The sequence below is a fragment of the Melanerpes formicivorus genome, unplaced genomic scaffold (genome assembly GCF_026170545.1).
Source record: "Melanerpes formicivorus ecotype bairdi unplaced genomic scaffold, bMelFor1.0.p_v2 SCAF_113, whole genome shotgun sequence".
NCBI lineage: Eukaryota > Metazoa > Chordata > Aves > Piciformes > Picidae > Melanerpes > Melanerpes formicivorus.
Window position 1 is genome coordinate 289,783 of NW_027142465.1, and position 20,093 is coordinate 309,875.

The window sequence follows — 20,093 nt, forward strand, 5'->3', positions numbered from 1 at the left end:
CTGGCCCATGGACAGAGTCAGAAAGCTCTGGAATTCCACAAGCAGCCACACCTGGAGCCTCACCTGCTACCGGGAATCTCCAGCAGCCACAATTCGCTTCAAGATCCTACGTCTCCTCCGCAGGCTTCTGAGAGGTCTGTGACAAAAGAGAGGAGCAGTTCACTGCCATTTCAGGAACCAGATGTCCTGAGCAGAAGGGAAAGATGTGGCTGCTCTGCATGTTCAGTGTTAAAACCACTCACACCGAAGCTGAAGCCTCCGAAGCACAGCAGATCGAAAGCTAAGCTCCTGTGAAATGTCATGGCCACTGCTGGCTGCATCCCACTGCCAGCAGGGAGATTCACTTTGACTGCACAGAGGTGGCCAAGCCCTGTTCAAGCCTGCACCAGCCGTGGTACAGAGAGGGAATGTTCCCTCCATGGGGCAACACCAACTGCCTGGAGACAGAAATGAATCCCCCAGCCCAAATCTGAGCAGCAAACAACTGCAAGGCAGGACAACCTGATCGACTGTCTAAGCTGTCAGCTTGTGGCTTGGACCACTACACGCTGTGCTGGGTGAGGAACTGGCTGGAGGCTGAGCCCAGAGAGTGGTGGTGAATGGTGCCACAGCCAGCTGGCAGCCAGGCACCAGTGGTGTGCCCCAGGGAGCAGTGCTGGGCACTGTGCTCTTTAACATCTTCACTGATGATCTGGATGAGGGCATTGAGTCAGTCAGCAGCAAGTTTGCAGCTGACACCAAGTTAGGAGCAGATGTTGGTCAGTGAGAGGGCAGAAAGGCTCTGCAGAGGGACCTTGCCAGGCTGGACAGATGGGCAGAAGCCAACAGGATGGCATTCAACAAGTCCAAGTGCCAGGGGCTGCACTTTGGCCACAGCAACCCCAGGCAGAGCTACAGGCTGGGGGCAGAGTGGCTGAGAGCAGCCAGGCAGAGAGGGACCTGGGGGTGCTGATTTACAACCGCCTGAACATGAGCCAGCAGTGTGCCCAGGCAGCCAAGAAGGCCAAGGGCATCCTGGCCTGCAGCAGGAAGAGTGTGGCCAGCAGGAGCAGGGAAGTCCTTGTGCCCTGTGCTCAGCACTGCTGAGGCCACACCTTGAGTCCTGTGTCCAGTTCTGGGCTCCTCAGTTTAAGAAGGACATTGAGAGACTTGAAGGTGTCCAGAGAAGGGCAACAAGGCTGGGGAGGGGTCTTGAGCACAGCCCTGTGAGGAGAGGCTGAGGAAGCTGGGGTTGCTTAGCCTGGAGGAGGCTCAGAGATGACCTCATTGCCCTCTACAACTCCCTGCAGGGAGGTTGGAGCCAGGTGGGGGTTGGGCTCTTCTCCCAGGCAAGCAGCAGCAGAACAAGAGGACACAGTCTCAAGCTGTGCCAGGGGAGGTTTAGACTCGAGGTGAGGAGGAAGTTCTTCCCTGAGAGAGTCGTTAGCCATTGGAATGTGCTGCCCAGGGAGGTGGTGGAGTCCCCATCCCTGGAGGTGTTCCAGAGGGGATTGGATGTGGCACTTGGTGCCATGGTTTAGTCATGAGGTCTGTGTTGATAGGTTGGACTTGATGATCCTCGAGGTCTCTTCCAACCTTAGTGATACTGTGAGACTGTGACCCAAGGTGCCCTGCAGGTCTCACCTAGAGACAGGGTTTGACCAAAGGAATCACAGAATTATTTCAGTTAGAAATGACCTCCAAGACCACCCAATCCAACCACCAACCCAACACCACCATGGCCATCAAACCATGTCCCTAAGTGCCATGGCCACAGGTTGCTTGAGCACCTCCAGGACTCCACCACCTCCCTGGGCAGCCTGTGCCAATCTCTGACCCTCTGACTTCCCAGCTGATGCTCCAACTCCTCTGTGGATTTGGGTTCAGGGAGGCTAAAAATCCCCTTCCAGGGCCAGAAGAGACTTCTGTATCTATTCTGTGGTGGCTTGTCATAGAATCAATAAGGTTGGAAAAGACCTCAAAGATCATCAAGTCCAACCTGTAAACTTAGTAGTCCCTGTTTGGGTTTGCAGCTCACTGAGTCTCCCACCAAACCAGACATGTTGGGAGAGCAAAGGGAATTTGCAATCCTAACAGTAAAACCACTCAATAAACAGCAATTCCAAACAGTAAGTCAGCAGTGGAAGCTCAGGGCTGGCACACTGTGAGGTGTCACAGGGAGTGAAACTAGAAACTGTGTCCTGGGCTGCAGCAAGAGAAGTGTGGCCAGCAGGGCCAGGGAGGGGATTCTGCCCCTCTGCTCCACTCTGCTGAGACCACAGCTGCAGCTCTGGGGCCAGTTCTGGAGCCTCTGTGCCAGGAAGGATCTGGAGGGGCTGGAAGGTGTCCAGAGCAGGGCCAGGAGGAGGAGCAGAGGGCTGGAGCTGCTCTGCTGGGAGCACAGCCTGAGGGAGTTGGGGTTGTGCAGGCTGGAGAGGAGAAGGCTCCCAGGAGACCTCCTTGTGGCCTTCCAGGATCTGCAGGGGGCTGCAGAAAAGCTGGGGAGGGACTTTTGAGGGTGTCAGGGAGGGATAGGACTGGGGGTGATGGAGCAGAACTAGAAGTGGGGAGATTGAGATTGGCTGTGAGGAAGAAGTTGTTCCCCAGGAGGGTGGTGAGAGCCTGGCACAGGCTGCCCAGGGAGGTGGTGGAAGCCTCCTGCCTGGAGGTGTTTGCAGCCAGGCTGGAGGTGGCTGTGAGCAGCCTGCTGTGGTGTGAGGTGTCCCTGGGCATGGCAGGGGGTTGGGAGTGGATGATCCTTCCAACCCTGACAGTTCTATACTGGAGTGCAGCTGCAGGGGGAACTAGGATGAAGCTCATGCTGTCCACCTGAGGTGCAGAACCTGTTTTCATCCTCAGGTGGCTGTAAGATAACTTTGAGAGAGGAGCTCTCAAAGGGGTTGGAGCTGGCTGAGCCTTGAGGTCCCTTCCAACCCTGACAATTCTCTGATGCTAATGTCCCTCCTGGCGCTCTAAAGAGTGGAACTGGCAAACTACTGGGCCCAGGGGGGAGGTTTGGCATTGTCACAGCACGGGGGACAAGCCACCTCTCACCCTCTAGTGCTGTGCCCATCAGTTTCTCAAGCACTGCTAAGAGAATCTTCCCACAGCACAACCACCACTTGCTGGGAAGAGCCTAAAAGCAGGACTGGAGGGGTCCCTGGCGCTCTGACCTGAGAGGTGATTTCCTTCTTAAGCCAGAGAAATTTCAGGAGCCTGGGAGAAAACTGCTTTTGCAACTCTTCAGCTTCTTCCACCTATCTAATAAAAGCAATTTAATGCAAAGTGCTAATGAGAAAATAATGCAATTGGGGGGGTGGTGATGAATGCAGAGTTGAAGGCTACCAAGGTAATTCCTGCCCCCCCTCCCCTTCCTGGGGCAATTCAGTGCTGCTTTGGCAAGGCAACAGCACAGACATGTGGAGGGGCTGTGAGGGACAGCTGATTTATTACCTCATGACAGTGTGAGGGGGGAAAAAAAGGAGCATAAGAGAGGATTAAAAAAGCCCAAATGAGGTGGATTAAAGTAACAAAGACCTTGACAGATGATTCCCACATTAGAACCGAGATCAATTGCAGGTAATTACAGCAAGCTCTGCAGAGCCCAGGAACAGGCCTGCAAAGGAGGTTGTGTTTTCCCAGGCTCAACCAGAAAATGGCTGCTGTCAGATCTGCAAATGGCACAGGAGTTTGCAGGCTGACAGAGACAGAGGAGAGTTACCAGTGAAGCAGAAAAACTCTCCAGATTGCTGGAGAGGCTGAGGGCCACCAGAGCAAACCCACTGCTCGAAACCAGCCAAGGCATGCAGCTAAGGCAAGCCCAGCAGGGTGCTTTCAAGGAGAGAGCAGCTCCTGTGGAGATGAGTCACTGAGGAAGGGAGTGAGGGTCCTGATGGATGAGCATCTCACGGAGAGCTGGGGCTCCACAGAGGTGGTTAATGTGAGCTGTGTCCTGGCCAGACTGCAGCCAGGAGGCTGGCCCTTACCTCCTTGTTAGCAAGGCAGCACTCAGTGCCTGTGTCTGCATCCTTCAGGAGTTGCTTAAACATCAGGGAGGGAATATGCAGGTCTTGAAGTCAGCTGAAAATCAGGGAAGATGCCTAGAAGGGAGAGATTTAGAAAGTTCAATTTGTGTAGCTGGGAAATGTGGGAAGAAAACGATGGACCCTCAGCGGATCAGCCTAGCGGCTGCCAACTCTGCAGGCAGCCAACCCAAGGCTTACAGAGCTTTGCCCTCCATGCACCCACACCAGGGCTGGCAGAAAGAGCCCATTTTTAACAGGCAGGAAGCCCAGAGGGTTCCAGTTCCCATGCAGGGCCTTACTGCAGCAGGAGCTTCACAGTCTGAACTCCACCGAGCGAGTCGTTCGTCATTGGGATGTGCTGCCCAGGGAGGTGGTGGAGTCACTGTCCCGGGAGGCGTTCAAGAGGGGATTGGATGTGGCACTTGGTGCCATGGTCTGGTCATGGGGTCTGTGTTTATAGGTTAGACTCGATGATCCTCGAGGTCTCTTCCAACCTTAGCTATACTGTGAGACTGTGAACCCCACTGCAGGAAGGCACCAGAGTGCAGCTCTGCAAGTGGGGCAAGAGGGTGCCCCACACACCTGTCTGTTCGGCATGTCCCAGCAGCTCACTCCAAACGCATGGCAGAGCAAGTCTGGAGGTTTTTCTGGGTGCCTGAAGCCTCCAGGACACTGGAGAGAAAGGGCAGCCCCACATCTGGAGCTGGGGACCACAGAGACAAGAGGCACAGACCCCCCACTGCCATCAGCCAGCCCAGCGTGGGCACCGACAGGACACAGGTGAGGCCAGCCGGCACGCCTGAGCTGTCTCTGCAAACAGCACCGAGCCCAAAGGAGGGGAAGAAAAGGTTAACTTTCCCTTATGGAAATAACTCTGGGGCCACACTCTTTTCTGCATGTCAACTACTAAGCAAATCTGAAAGTAATTAATCCTGCTGCCAGGGTGGATCTGGAGCCGAGGCAGGAGGCAGCCTTCCCGCGCGCAGAGGCTGTCGATGCTTGTTCCTCAGCAGCCACCCCCAGCCTTGACATCTGTGCTGGGTGCACTGACACAGGGGACACTGAATATGCACTTGGAGACCAGCTTCTACCTCACCAGCTAAGCAACCCTTCTGAGGTGTTTCTCAGCTTCTCACAGCAGCTGCCCACCTGCAGAGCCCAGGCCTGCAGAGCCCAGGTCTGCAGGCGCTGGGGTCCTATACCTCAGCAGCTCTGGGGAGGTCAGGGTGGGTGGATCTCCCCCCAGCTCCCTGCCAGCCAGCTGCTGGAGGGCACAGCCTGGCTTCAGAACTTCCTTCAGCACATTTCAATGCTTCCATAAACAAAGAGGGGGACAAACCCACAGCCACTGAGCACAGGCTCACACACCCAGGAGGCAGGAGGTGGTTCCCAGCCACGTGTTGAACGCCCACGACCGCTGCCAGTCGGAGAGCAGCGATGGGAAGCTGCTGAGGAGCTCTGATCCCTTCAACAAGGAAGTGACACTCCTTCCAAATTTAGCCTGAGTCCAGAGCACAGCTACTGACACAAACAGGAGAGAATCCACCAGCAGGCAGAGCTCTCTCATCTTTAAGGAGACGTCTCTGTTCAAGCCAGATGGCCTCTCATGAACCCCTCCTTCACCAGCGGCGTTCAGCCCATCCAAACTGAACACTACCAAGGCACAACAGTCACAGAGTGCACTGGGCTGGAAGGGACCCTCCAAGGGCATCTTCTCCAACCCCCCTGCACTCAGCAAGGACAACTTCAGCTAGAGCAGGCTGCCCAGGACCACACTGAGTCTGATCCTGAATGTCTCCAGGGATAGAGCCTCCACCACAGCCCTGGGCAGCCTGTCCCAGTGTCTCCCCACCCTCACTGTGCAGAACTTCCTCCTGCTGGCCAACCTAAATCTCCCCTGCTCCAGTTTCAAACCATTGCCTCTCATCCTGTTCCCACAGCCCCTTCTGAACAGTCCCTCCCCAGCCTTCCTGTAGGTCCCCTGCAGATATTGAAATGCAGCTCTGAGGGCTCCCTGGAGCCTTCTCCAGGCTGCACAGCCCCAGCTCCCTCAGCCTGTCCCCACAGTAGAGGTTCTCCAGCCCTCTGATCATCTTGGTGGCCTCCTCTGGACCTGTTCCATGAGGTTCATGTCTCTCTTGTGTTAGGGGTCCCACAGCTGGACCCAGCCCTGCAGGGGAGGTCTCCCCAGAGCAGAGCAGAGGGGCAGGATCCTCTCTCTCCAGCTCTGGCCAAGCTGCTTTGGCTGCAGCCCAGGCTGCCCTTGGCCTCCTGTGCTGCCAGTGCCCACTGCTGGCTCCTGCCCAGCTTCTCCCCCACCAGCACCCCCAAGTCCTTTTGTGCAGAGCTGCTCTGGCAGGCTTATGGCCTTGGAAATGGAAACCCTTCAGTTGCATGGCACTGGCCAAGGTTAGAGGCCTGTTTCTGCCTCACCACCACAGCCACTGCCGTCCCCAGCCCTGTGGCAGTAACCTTCAGCTCCCGGACACTTGGCGCCTCCCAGAAGTGTTGCTCTGCAAACATTTAACTCAATACTCTTCCCCTCTTTGAAAGAAAAGGCAATGGACACTGACACACAGCTGCAAAAGGCAAACTGTCAGCAGATTTAGCTCATTTAAGTCACGCCAGGAAGTGCAATGGAGAGAGACTTTCATCTCTTGTCTTTGTCATCAGCTCATCCCAGCACTTCCAGTGGAGCTTCTCCACAGCGCTCATCCCCGACAGGGCTGCAGACTCTGACACCCTGAAAGAGCAGAGAGGGATTTGGAGAAGCTACAGTGGCAAAGGAAACCAGGTTTAGGTGAAGGACTGACTGCAGGGCAGCTTTGGGTGAAGGACTGACTGCAGGGAAGCTCTGGGGTTCTGCTGACACTGCTGCTGCTGCTCGCACGCAGGCACGCTGCACAGGGGCTCCTCTCCAGCAGCTTCATCCAGCCCATCAGCAGGGCTGGACATGAGGGTCAGGAGGCTCCACAGAGGGACCTGGCCAGGCTGCAGCCAGGGGTTGAGGTCAGCATGATGAGATTCAGTAAGGGCAAGTGCTGGGTGCTGCACTTGGGTCACAAGAACCTTCCTGCAATGCAACAGGCTTGGGGCAGAGTGGCTGGAAAGTGCCCAGCAGAAAAGGCCCTGGGGGTGCTGGGCCAGCTCTCTTGGATGTCTCTGTCAGTGATCTGGATGAGGGGATCAGGGCACCCCCAGGGAGTCTGCAGGTGACACCAAGCTCAGCAGGAGTGTTGGTCTGCTGGAGGCCCTGCAGAGAAACCTGGCCAGGCTGGATCCAGGGGCTGAGGAGGGTGGGATGAGGTTCAACAGGGCCAGGAGCTGGGTCCTGCACTTGGGTCACAACAACCCCAGGAACACTTCAGGCTTGGGGCAGTGTGGCTGGAGAGTGCCCAGCAGAAAAGGCCCTGGGGGTGCTGGGTGCCAGCAGCTGGAGCTGAGGCAGCAGTGCCCAGGGGGCCAAGAAAACCTCCAGCAGCCTGGGCTGGAGCAGCAATGCTGTGGGCAGCAGGGGCAGGGCAGGGATTGTGCCCCTGGGCTGGGCACTGGGGAGGCCACAGCTGGAATCCTGGGGTCAGTTCTGGGCTCCTCGCTGCAAGAAGGACTTTGAGAGGCTGAGCAGGGCCAGAGAAGGGCAACAAGGCTGGGGAAGGGTCTGGAGAGCAGGGCTGGGGAGGAGCAGCTGAGGGAGCTGGGGGTGTTGAGTGTGGGGAAGAAGAGGCTGAGGGAGACCTCATTGCTCTCTGCAGCTCCCTGGGAGGAGGCTGCAGTGAGGTGGAGGTCAATGATGCAGGACACTGGAGGCTGAAGAACTGGGTATGGGCTGATGTGACTCTATCCTGGGCTGCGTCAAGAGAAGGGTCCAGCAGGTGGAGGGAGCTGATGCTCCACTTCTAGCCTGCTGCAGTTCAGTCACACCTGGAACAGTGTCCAGTCTGAGGTCCTCAGTACAAAAAAAGGACAGGGACCTGTTAGAGTAGGCCCAAAGGAGGCCACAAAACTGGCCAGAGGGCTGGAACCCCTCTGCTGTGAGGCCAGGCTGAGAGCTGAGCTCATTCATCCTGGAGGAGGCTCCAGCGAGACCTTCTGGTGGCCTTGCAGTGCTTCCTATGGGCAGTCCAGAGAGACAGAGAAACACTTACCAGGACCTGCTGTGACAGGACCAGGGCTGATGGTTTGCAGCTGACAGAGGGAGACTTAGATTGGCTCTAAGGGAGAAATTTTACACTGACAGTGGTGAGACCTTGGCCCAGGCTGCCCAGAGAGCTGGGAGCTGCCCCATGCCTGGCAGCACTGCAGGGGAGGTTGGTTGGGGCTGTGAGCAGCCTGCTCTGGCTGGGGCTGTCCCTGCTGGCTGCAGGGAGGTTGGACTGGATGAGCTTTAAAGGTCCCTTCCCACCCAATCCACTCAGTGATTCTGACTGAAAGGACTCCACAACTGCCCTCTCCTCCATGGCTGTCAGCACTCAGAGGACACCAGCTCAGCTCACCCTTCCCACCCCACCTCATCATCCTGACACAGCTGAGCACCCCCTCCCCTGGCTCAGTGCACAGCAGGCTGTGGCCCCCAGCTGCCCACTGAGCTGTCCCTGGCACAGAGGAGGTGCACAGGGCAGCAGCAACTGCTGAAGCTCTCAGAGCTGGAGCTGGGGGTCACTCTGAATGCCACCAGCACCTCCTCAGACAAAGTTCATCCTCAGATCAGACAAAATTCATCCTCAGACAAGGTTCATCACCACATGCAGGAGGGAGGTTTTGTAGCCACAAAGCAGTCACTAAGGGGAATGCATCTAGAGGATGACTTCTCCCCCCCCACCCCCCCATAACCTCCCCTCCTGGGTCATGCTAATGAAATTTGATTAATTTATTAATGATTTATTGGTTTTGTTTTGGCTTTGAGCAGCTTAGAAGGACTTGTGCTGAGCACAAAAAGCAGCAAGGCCAAGCACATGGCAGCACTGCTGATAATCCAGAGAGGTTTCATGCTGCATGAAAGTAAAATTGGGCCCAGAGGCTAATTAAAAGAGGATTTGAATTAGGATGAATGAATAATTAGCATTATTCATTCAAATCTCATTTACATTGAGATGTAAGAACTTGTCTGAGGTACAACTGCCTCTGAGGAGGCACAGGGTGAGACTCCACTGCTGAAGGAAAGGAGGAAGTGGTGGCCAGGCCCAGCACCAGCAAGGTCCCAGCATGGCACAGGTCCTGCTGGTGCCACCTTCCTGCCCCAAGCAGATGCTCCTCTGCTCATCCTCCTGGGTAACAAGAGGGGAAGGACATGGGATCTGCCCTGCTCTGGTGAGACCTCACCTGCAGAGGACAACAGCTCAGCTCACCCTTCCCATCCCACCTCACCATCCTGGCACAGCTGAGCAACCCCTCCCCAGGCTGTGGCCTCCAGCGCCCCACTGAGCTGTCCCTGGCACAGAGGAGATGCTCAGGGCAGGTCCAGCTGTGGGACCCCCAAGACGAGAGAGACATGGAGCTGATGGAGCAGGTGCAGAGGTCATGGAGATGATCAGAGGCTGGAGAACCTCTGCTATGGGGACAGGCTGGGAGAGTTGGGGCTGCTCAGCCTGGAGTAGAGAAGGCTCCAGGGAGCCCTCAGAGCTGCATTTCAGTATCTGCAGAGGAGCTACAGAAGGCTGGGGAGGGACTGTTCAGAAGGGCCTGCAGGGACAGGATGAGAGGCAGTGGTTTGAAACTGGTGCAGGGCAGAGTTAGGTTGGACATCAGGAGGAAGTTCTGCACATGGAGTGTGGTGAGACACAGGGACAGGCTGCCCAGGGAGGCGGTGGAGGCTCCATCCCTGGAGACATTCAAGATGAGACTTAATGTGGCCCTGAGCAGCCTGCTCCAGCTGGAGCTGTCCTGCTGAGTGCAGGGGGGTTGGACAAGATGAGCTTGGAAGGTCCCTTCCAATGCAATGCAATCTGTGAATCTCTTGGGAGAGGCTCATTCACTGCCTCCACCACTCATGATGGCTCAACCAACAACTTCACTCCTATGCTTTTCAGGGGTGTTCACAGCCCTGAGAAGCTGCAAAGAGTGAAACCCCAACTGTCCTGACTTCTCTCCTTCATAGAATGGCTCAGGCTGGAAGGGACCTCAGAGATCATCTACTCCAGGCTCCCCACCATGGGCAGGGACACCTCTCAACTAGGCTCAGCTGCTCCAGGCCTCATCCAGCCTGGCCTTCAACACAGCCTCCCTGGGCAGCCTGTTCCAGAATCTCACCACCCTCACACTGAAGAACCTCTTCCTAAGCTCCAGTCTGACCCTGCTCTGCCTCAGCTTCCAGGTCCTTCCCCCTTTATTTGGGGATGGTAATGCTGGCCTGCAGCAAGAAGAGTGTGGCCAGCAGGAGCAGGGAAGTCCTTGTGCCCTGTGCTCAGCACTGCTGAGGCCACACCTGGAGTCCTGTGTCCAGTTCTGGGCTCCTCAGGTTAGGAAAGAGGTTGAGCTGCTGGAAGGTGTCCAGAGAAGGGCAAGAAAGCTGGGGAGGGGTCTGGAGCACAGCCCTGGGAGGAGAGGCTGAGGGAGCTGGGGTTGCTTAGCCTGCAGAAGAGGAGGCTCAGGGGAGACCTTCTTGCTCTCTGCAACTCCCTGCAGGGAGGTTGGAGCCAGGTGGGGGTTGGGCTCTTCTCCCAGGCAGCCAGCAGCAGAACAAGAGGACACAGTCTGAGGCTGTGCCAGGGGAGGTTCAGGCTGGAGGTCAGGAGGAAGTTTTACACAGAGAGAGTGATTGCCCATTGGAATGTGCTGCCTGGGGAGGTGGTGGAGTCCCCATCCCTGGAGGTGTTCAGGATGAGACTTGACAGGGTGCTTGGTGCCATGGGTTAGTTGGTTGGGTGGTGTTGGATGATTGGTTGAACTCGATGGTCTTGAAGGTCTCTTCCAACCTGGTCTATTCTATTCTATTCTATTCTATTCTATTCTATTCTATTCTATTCTATTCTATTCTATTCTATTCTATTCTATTCTATTCTACTCCTATTCTATTCTATTCTATTCTATTCTGGATTGGATGTGGCACTTGGTGCCTTGGTTTGGTCATGAGGTCTGTGGTGCCAGGTTGGACTCGATGATCCTCGAGGTCTCTTCCAACCTTGGTGATACTGTGGGGCCCTTCTGGACGGCACACAGCTCCCTTCCCAGCAAATCCTCACTCATCTGGCAGGTCTCACGTGGCAAAGAGCAGGGTTTTGAGGAAGCCACAGCATCAATGTCAATTTGGAAACCATTTGTGAAGAGTGCCTCTGAGTCCCAGGCGTGCTAACGAGGCTCTGCTGCTCCCCAGAGCCCCTGGGTGAGTCATGAGGCCGCAGACCCCGCGCCGGATATAAATAGGACTCCACAGCAGGGGCAAGAGGTAGGGGCCAGAATGAGAGCCTTGTGCTGTCAGAAAAATAAACCATGTCAAACCTGGGCCTCTTTGAAAGCCAGCAGACACACACACGGGCCCACCCAGCAGCCAGCTAAAGATAAACCGGGACGTGGAGCTGGGAGCTGAACCCCCGCAGGTAAGGCCGGCACGGGAAGCCGAGCGCCAGCTTTAGCAACACTCCCCCCGCAGGGACAGGACTCAGATGGCATCACGACGTGTGCCAGGCTGGCCCAAGCCAGCCAGAGCTCCCCCTGCAGCAGCCACACTCCTGCAGGAGGCTTCACCCCCGGGCCAGGCACCCCGAGCACCCCGAGCCCGCCGCTGGGGGAGCGGTGGCCGGCGGGGCGGCAGCACGGGGACAGGATGAGCTGGGAGCCTGACTGCAGTTCACTTGAGAGCAGAAGCCTGCAGCCACCACAGGCTTCACTGCAAATGGAAGCTGGGCTCCAGAGGCTCTTATCTCAGCAGAAGCGAGGAGGAGCGAGTCAGCAAGCGTGCAGTGGCACCAGGCTGAGTGGTGCTGCCCATACACCAGAGGGACAGGAGGGCACCCAGAGGGACCTGGGCAGGCTGGAGAGGTGGTGCCCAGGTGAACCTCATGAGGCTCAACAAGAGCAAGTGCAGGGTCCTGAACCTGGGCTGGAACAACTCTCACTGTCAATACAGACTGGGGGAGGAGGGGATAGAAAGCAGCCCTGTGGAAAAGGACTTGGGGGTGCTGGTGGGGGAGAAGCTGGACAGGAGCAGTGTGAGCCTGCAGCACAGAAGGCAAATCCCAGCCTGGGCTACACCCAAAGCAGCATTGCCAGAGACCCAGAGAGGGGATTCTGTCACTTTGCTCTGCTGAGACCTCACCTGCAGTGCTGTGTGCAGGGCTGGAACCTTCAGTATAGGAAGGATCTGGACCTGATGGAGCAGGTCCAGAGGAGGGTCATGAAAATGCTCAGGGGGTTGGAGTAGCTCTGCTATGAGGACAGGCTGAGGGAGCTGGGGGTGTTCAGCCTGGAGAAGGCTGCAGGGAGACCTAAGAGCAGCCTGCCAGCACCTGAAGGGGGCTACAGGGAGGATGGAGAGAGACTGTTTGCAAAGGCCTGCAGGGACAGGACCAGGGGCAATCAATGGCTTTAAACTGGAGAAGAGCAGACTGAGATTAGATGCTAGGAAGAAGTTCTTTACCATGAGGGTGGTGGAGCACTGAACAGGTTGCCCAGGGAGGTGCTTGAGGCCCCATCCCTGGAGACATTCAAGGTAAGACTCAGTGAGGCTCTGGGCAACCTGATCTAGTGGAGGATAAAACAGAATAGAATAAACCAGGTTGGAAGAGACCTCCAACATCATCACATCCAACCTATCACCCAACAGCATCTGATCAACTCAACCATGGCACCAAGCACCCAATCAAGTCTCCTCCTAAACACCTCCAATGATGGCAACTCCACCACCTCCCCAGGCAGCGCATTCCAATGGCCAATCTCTCTTGCTAGGAAGAATTTCTTCCTCACCTCCAGCCTAAACCTCCCCTGGCACAGCTTGAGACTGTGTCCTCTTGTTCTGCTGCTGCTTGCCTGGCAGAAGAGCCCAACCCCCACCTGGCTCCAACCTCCCTGCAGGGAGTTGCAGAGAGCAAGAAGGTCTCCCCTGAGCCTCCTCTTCTGCAGGCTAAGCAACCCCAGCTCCCTCAGCCTCTCCTCCCAGGGCTGTGCTCCAGACCCCTCCCCAGCCTCATTGCCCTTCTCTGGACACCTTCCAGCAGCTCAACCTCTTTCCTAACCTGAGGAGCCCAGAACTGGACACAGGACTCAAGGTGTGGCCTAACCACTGCAGTGTCCAGGGGCAGAATGACCTCCCTGCTCCTGCTGGCCACACTGCTCCTGCTGCAGGCCAGGATGCCCTTGGCCTTCTTGGCTGCCTGGGCACACTGCTGGCTCATGTTCAGCCTACCATCAACCACTACCCCCAGGATGTCCCTGCTGACCTCGGGGAGGTTGGACTGGATGAGCCCTGTAGGTCTGTTCCAGCCTGGACCATTCCAGGATTCTAACCCTGGAGACCCCTCCTGGGGTCTGTCAGCCCAAAAGCCTTTCTGCAAGCTCAGCGTTCGCTGTCCCTCCCAGGCCACGGGAACGAGCAGCACCAGCTGGCAGGGTGGCACAGCCAGCTCCCGGGGCGGGCGCTGCCGGAGCAGCTCAGGACAGAGCTGTCAGATGCTGAGCAAACCTGAGCAGGCTGCTCCTCAGCTGTGCCCTCCAGAGCAGAGCTCTCAGGAAGCAGAAGGCAGCCCCGGGTGACTCCGGCGCTCCGCTGATGGGGAGGGCGGTAATGGAGAAAATGAGCAGGCGGCAGATGGGCAGCGAGGCACCGCGCACCGCGCCGGGCACCACGCGAGGCACCACACCGGGCACCACGCCGGCACTGCGTGAGGCACCACACCAGGCACCGCGCCGGGCACCACGCCGGCACCACGCGAGGCACCACACTGGGCACCGTGTGAGGCACCATACCAGGCACCGCGCGAGGCAGCACACCGGGCACCGTGTGAGGCACCACACCGGGCACCGCGCCGGCACCGCGTGAGGCACCACACCAGGCACCGCGCCGGGCACCACGCGAGGCACCACACCGGGCACCATGCTGGCACCGCATGAGGCACCACACCAGGCACCGCGCCGGGCACCACGCGAGGCACCACACCGGGCACCGCGTGAGGCACCACACCAGGCACCGCGCCAGGCACCGCGCGAGGCACCACACCGGGCACCACGCCGGCACCGCGTGAGGCACCACACCGGGCACCACGCCGGCACCACGCGAGGCACCACACCGGGCACCACGCCGGGCACCGCGCGAGGCACCACACCGGGCACCATGCTGGCACCGCATGAGGCAGCACACCGGGCACCGTGCCGGGCACCGTGCGAGGCACCACACCGGGCACCGCGCCGGGCACCGTGCGAGGCACCACACCAGGCACCGCATGAGGCACCACAGCGGGCACCGCGCCGGCACCACGCGAGGCACCACACCGGGCACCGCGCCGGGCACCGCGCCAGGCACTGTGTGAGGCACCACACCGGGCACCATGCTGGGCACCGCACTGGGCACCGCACGAGGCACCGTGCCAGGCACTGCACCGGGCACCGTGTGAGGCACCACGCCGGACACTGCACCGGGCAACGCACCGGGCACTGTGCAACACGCCAGGCACCGCGCCGGGCACCACGTGAGGCACCATGCCGGGCACTGCACCAGGCACCACGCGGGGCAGCCCGCCGGGCACCCCACCAGGCACCGCGGCACCACGCAAGGCACCCCACTGGGCACTGCTCGAGGCACCACGCTGGGCACTGCTCGAGGCACCCCGCCGGGCAGCACACCAGGCACTGCGCGAGGCACCACGCTGGGCACTGCACCGGGCACCACAGCCTCCAATCAACCCCTGCCTCCTGGGGGCACCAAGCCACAGCCACACCACCATGGCACTGCATCACAGCTCACAGGATGGCTTGGAAGGGACCTCCAAAGACCATCCAGCCCAAGCCCCCTGCCAGAGCAGGAGCAGAGACTCCAGCCCAGGTCCCACAGGAACACATCCAGGCAGGGCTGGGAAGGCTCCAGAGCAGGAGACTCCACAACCTCTCTGGGCAGCCTGCTCCAGGCCTCTGGGAGCCTCACAGTGCAGAAGTTCCTCCTCATGCTGAGCTGCAACCTCCTGTGCTGGAGTTCATATCCATTACCTCTCATCCTATCCCAGGGCACAGTGAGCAGAGCCTGTCTCTGTCCCTCCCTCCTGCCCCCCAGCCCTCAGATATTTATAAACACTTACTAAATGCCTTTTCAGTCTTCTCCTCCCCAGACTAACCACCCCCAGGGCTCTCAGCCTCTCCTCACTGTGCCAGGCCTGGCTCACACCAGCAGAGCAGCAGGGTGAGCAGCCCCTCTCCCTTCCCGGGCACAACCCCACCAGTGAAGAGCTGCTGCACCCCAGCTCAAACCCCACCTGGGGGTTAACTCTGCCCAGCTCCCCAGGGCTCCCCCTCTCCCCTCACACACTTCAAAGCATTCCCCTGTGGTTTAGCCCTGCTGAGCCCAGGTGGGTTTGAGCAGCTCCTATACAGTCCAGCCTTGTGCACCACTCACTGCCCCAGGCCCTGCTCTGCTCTTGGCCTTGGGGTCCCTGCACTTGGTCCTCACTGTGCAGGAGCTGGTAGCAGGCAGAACTCCCTCCCTGGGTAATTTAGTTGGAAGTTGAAAGCAAGGAACTACAGGGTAGGTAAAAGGGCAATTTTATTCCTTTGTGTCAGGCTCTGAGCATGAAGCTCAAGCCATGCTAGAGAAAACACCAACCACTGCTGCCCTGAGACCAAGGGCAAGCATTCAACCCAACTATGGCTTGGACGGAAGCACACTGCAATGGGTTAGGAACTGGCTGGAGGCTGAGCCCAGAGAGTGGTGGTGAATGGTGCCACAGCCAGCTGGCAGCCAGGCACCAGTGCTGTGCCCCAGGGAGCAGTGCTGGGCCCTGTGCTCTTTAACATCTTCATTGATGATCTGGAGGAGGGCATTGAGTCCATCAGCAGTGAATGTGCAGCTGACACCAAGCTGGGGGCAGGAGTTGATCTGCTGGAGGGTAGAGAGGCTCTGCAGAGGGACCTGGGCAGGCTGGGCAGATGGGCAGAGGCCAAGGGCAGGAGATTGAACACATCCAAGTGCCAGGGGCTGCACATTGGCCACAGCAACCCCAGGCAGTGCTACAGGCTGGGGGCAGAGTGGCTGAGAGCAGCCAGGCAGAGAGGGACCTGGGGGTGCTGGTTGATGGTAGGCTGAACATGAGCCTGCAGTGTGCCCAGGCAGCCAAGAGGGCCAATGGCATCCTGGCCTGCAGCAGGAAGAGTGTGGCCAGCAGGAGCAGGGAGGTCATTCTGCCCCTGTACACTGCACTGGTTAGGCCACACCTCAAGTCCTGTGTCCAGTTCTGGGCTCCTCAGTTTAGGAAAGAGGTTGAGCTGCTGGAAGGTGTCCAGAGAAGGGCAAGAAAGCTGGGGAGGGGTCTGGAGCACAGCCCTGGGAGGAGAGGCTGAGGGAGCTGGGGTTGCTTAGCCTGGAGAAGAGGAGACTCAGGGGTGACCTTATCACTCTCTACAACTACCTGAAGGGAGGTTGGAGACAGGCAGAGGTTGGTCTCTTCTCCCAGGCAGCCAGCACCAGAACAAGAGGACACAGTCTCAGGCTGTGCCAGGGGAGGTTCAGGTTGGAGGTTAGGAGGAAGTTCTACACAGAGAGAGTGATTGCCCATTGGAATGGGCTGCCCAGGGAGGTGGTGGAGTCGCCGTCATTGGAGGTGTTCAGGAGGAGACTTGCTGGGGTGCTTGGTGCCATGGGTTAGCTGTTTAGGTGGTGTTGGATTGGTTGATAGGTTGGACTCGATGATCTTGAAGGTCTCTTCCAACCTGGTTTGGTTTATTCTAAATAAACCTGAGCTCCTGCACCACCAGCCCAGGCTGCCTGCAGACAGCACAGCCAAGGGGCTGCCATCTCCCCCCTTTAAATCCACAGCTCAAGAGGATATCCCCCAGAAGGATTGCTCCTACCAGCTAAAGTGACCCTGAGAGTGGGGAGCGTGGTCTCAGTGTGGGTTCAGACCTACAAAACACTCCAGCTGTCAGCTCCTGTTCTCCTGCACCCTGCAGTGCATCCTGCAGCTCCTTCCAGGAGGTGACCTTGGATGCAGAGCACTCAGCTGCCCAGGACCAGGGAGTCCTCTCCAGGAGCTGTTCCCAAACTCAGTATCTCTCAGATAAGATAACTCAGGGCTGCCAAACCCTAGTTAAGATACAAGAAATGTTACCACCTGCCAAAGTCCTTCAAAGACACCAAATGCCACCAAGTTTGAAGCTGTGGCAGCTTCTGTGCCACCCAACACAACCACCTCTGCACTCTGCTTGTACTTTGGAGGTGCTTCCCCTCCAGGTTCCCCTGCTCCCCACACACATTACCCTGAGAAATGGCTAACATTCCACCCACTGGCACTTTCAGCCACCAGCTCTGGCTCCCAGAGCAGGTTGGCAGGTCCACATCCAGCCAGGTTTCAACAAGCTTGAGGCTAGAGAGTCCACAGGCCCACAGGGCTGCTGGAGCCCACAGCTGACCAGGCAGGCCTGCACAAAAATTCTTCCTCTTACTTTGAGTGCAATGTCCTGTGGGTGAGCCTGTGCCCATCACCACTCCCTGGGTGCCACTGAGAGGAGCCTGGGACAGAGGCAGCAAAGCAGTTTCTGCTGTAAGGATGAACACCATGGAGCAGGGGCAAGTCACAGGGGCTTGAGATACACTAGAGTGTGACACTGTGACCCAAGAGCCTTCCTGTTCAGTGCAGGATAACTGCCCCAACACAGAAGCCCAGCACCAAGCAGGTGCCAGAATGCCCAGGACCCTTTGGTGTGACCCATTCCAGCTCAGCCTGCCCAGGGCCTCCTGCTCCTCCCAGCCTCCAGTGGCCTCCCCCACAGACACCTCCTGCTCAGAGGACCCTCAGTGGCTGGAGCTGCTGCTGCCCTACCCCCAGCAGGCCTGGCTCCTGCTCAGCTGCTGGGGTGCCACAGGGACTGGCAGGGCTGTGTAAGGCCCAGGGGGCAGGGGCTGCTCTGATGTGCTGCTGCTTCCCCCTGAGCTGCCTCTTTGCTGGGCACTGAGCTGGTTTTGTTTCCAGGGGAAGCTGAAAGAGCCAAATTCCCCTCAGAGGTGAGACAGTGCTGGGGTCTGCTGGTACTTGAAGTGTGCTTCCTGCCTCTGACCACGGACAGAATCCTGCAAGCCCAGCAGGGAGGGCTTGGAAGGGACCTCTGGAGATCACCCAGCCCAGCCCCCTGCTCCAGCAGGGCACCCACAGCAGCCTGCCTAGGGGCACAATGCCCAGGGGGGGTTGGAAGCTCTCCACACCAGGAGACTCCACAACCTCTCTGGGCAGCCTGCTCCAGGCCTCCAGCAGCCTCACACCACAGAAGTTTCTCCTCCTGCTCACATCCAACCTCCTGGGTACCAGTTTGTGCCCACTGCCCCTTGCCTTGTCCCTGGGCACCAGAGCAGAGCCTGGCCCCAGCCTCTTGCCCCCCAGCCTTTAGCTCTTGCTGAGCATTGCTCAGCTCCCCTCTGGGGCTGCTCTTCTGCAGGCTCTCAGCCCCAGGGCTCTCAGCCTTTGCTGCTCCCAGAGCTGCTCCAGGCCCCTCAGCATCAGAGGGGGAGGATCACCCAACCCTAAGCAGCACTGGCACAACAGAATCACAGCAGGTTGTTACACCAGCAGCACTGCCCAGCTGCACTGAGTGGCACTGCAGGGTAGATGGGATGGGGACAATGACAAAGGGCAGGTACTGAGCGACCAAGCCCACTCCAAGCTGTGTGAGGGGCAGCGGGGTTGGGGTTAGGGCACACAGCAACCAGCAAATCCCAGATTCCCCTCCTGTCAGGATGTGCTCCTCAGATGCAAACAGCAGAGGGAAGGAGGGCTCAGGACAGCCTCTCTTGTCTCAAACCTGGGTGGCCAGGCCTGGCACTGCCATGCAGGGGCAGAGCAGAGCCCAGGAGACACAGAACAACTTCTGCACGTGAAGGAACCAGCACTGTGATGTCCTGCCTGGCATTCCAGGCCCACAGCCTGGCACTGCCACACACAGACCCACAGCACTGCAGCAAGAAAAGAAGGAAAACTCCTGGTTTTGCAGGGAGCCAGAAGGTCTCTGCTCCAAACTGAGGAGCACAGGACCGAGGTGTGCCCCAGCCCCAGCCAGGGCACCGAGGGCTGCACGCCGCTGCAGAGCCTTGGTGCACCTACCTGGGTGTCCCTGGCAGCAAGGGCAGGGCAGAGCCCTCCTCCCTGCGTGGTGCCAGGCAGGCAGCAGAGATTCCCCTGGCCCAATGCCATCAGCCCCTGGACACCCACAGCACCCTGCTGCCCGCTCCTGATCCACCCCGGCCTGTCCTGGCTGCCTCCTCCTCCGTGCTCAGAGGGCTGAGTGGCACAGGAAAGTGACATGCTGGAGGCAGCTGACCCAAATATCACTCTCCTGGCCATGGCAGGGCAGGAGAGGGAAGGCAAAGGAGAGCAATGCTGTCTGCTCCTGTTCATCAGAAGCCTCCTGCTCACCCAGCAGGGCTGAGGAGCTCCGATCCACACCGCGGCCGGCAGCAGGAGCCACGGCAGAGCTGGCTCCAAACCGAGCAGGAATGGCTGGTAAACAACACAGCCAGCAGACACCAAGACACAGCCTGGCACAACAGCCCTGCTCTGCCATTCTGCAGCCTGCCACTTCCTTCACTGTGACCCAATTCAAGGACTGATTTTCCCAGCCCTGTCGCCCGGCCAAGCACCAGGCAGCAGCTCGCCCTGCACCCAGACTGACCCCAGGCAGTGCCTTCAACAGCACCTTTGGGGGCTGGGAACAAAGGGCTGGAGGACAATCTCTGGGGACAAGGATGTGTGGGTGCTGGTGGCTGAAAAGCTGGACAGGAGCTGGCACAGAGCGCTGCCAGCCCAGCCCCAGCCTGGGCTGAGCCCCAGCAGGGTGGGCAGCAGGGGCAGGGAGGGGATTCTGCCCTCTGCTGTGCTCTGCTCAGACCTCCCCTGCAGGCCTGGGGCAGCTCTGGAGCCCTCAGCACAGCCAGGGAGCTGGGGGAGCAGGGCCAGAGGAGGCCACAGC

At 58.5% G+C, this 20,093-nt stretch overlaps 1 protein-coding gene across 1 annotated transcript in view; it reads right to left on the minus strand.

Annotated features, from left to right (window-relative positions):
• GJC1 (gap junction protein gamma 1) overlaps nucleotides 1-20,093 on the minus strand; it is a 43,146-nt gene that overhangs the window by 4,977 nt on the left and 18,076 nt on the right. The window contains 2 exon segments of the mRNA XM_068167127.1: nucleotides 64-136; nucleotides 3,966-4,079. The gene's annotated coding sequence lies outside the window, so the exon portion shown is untranslated.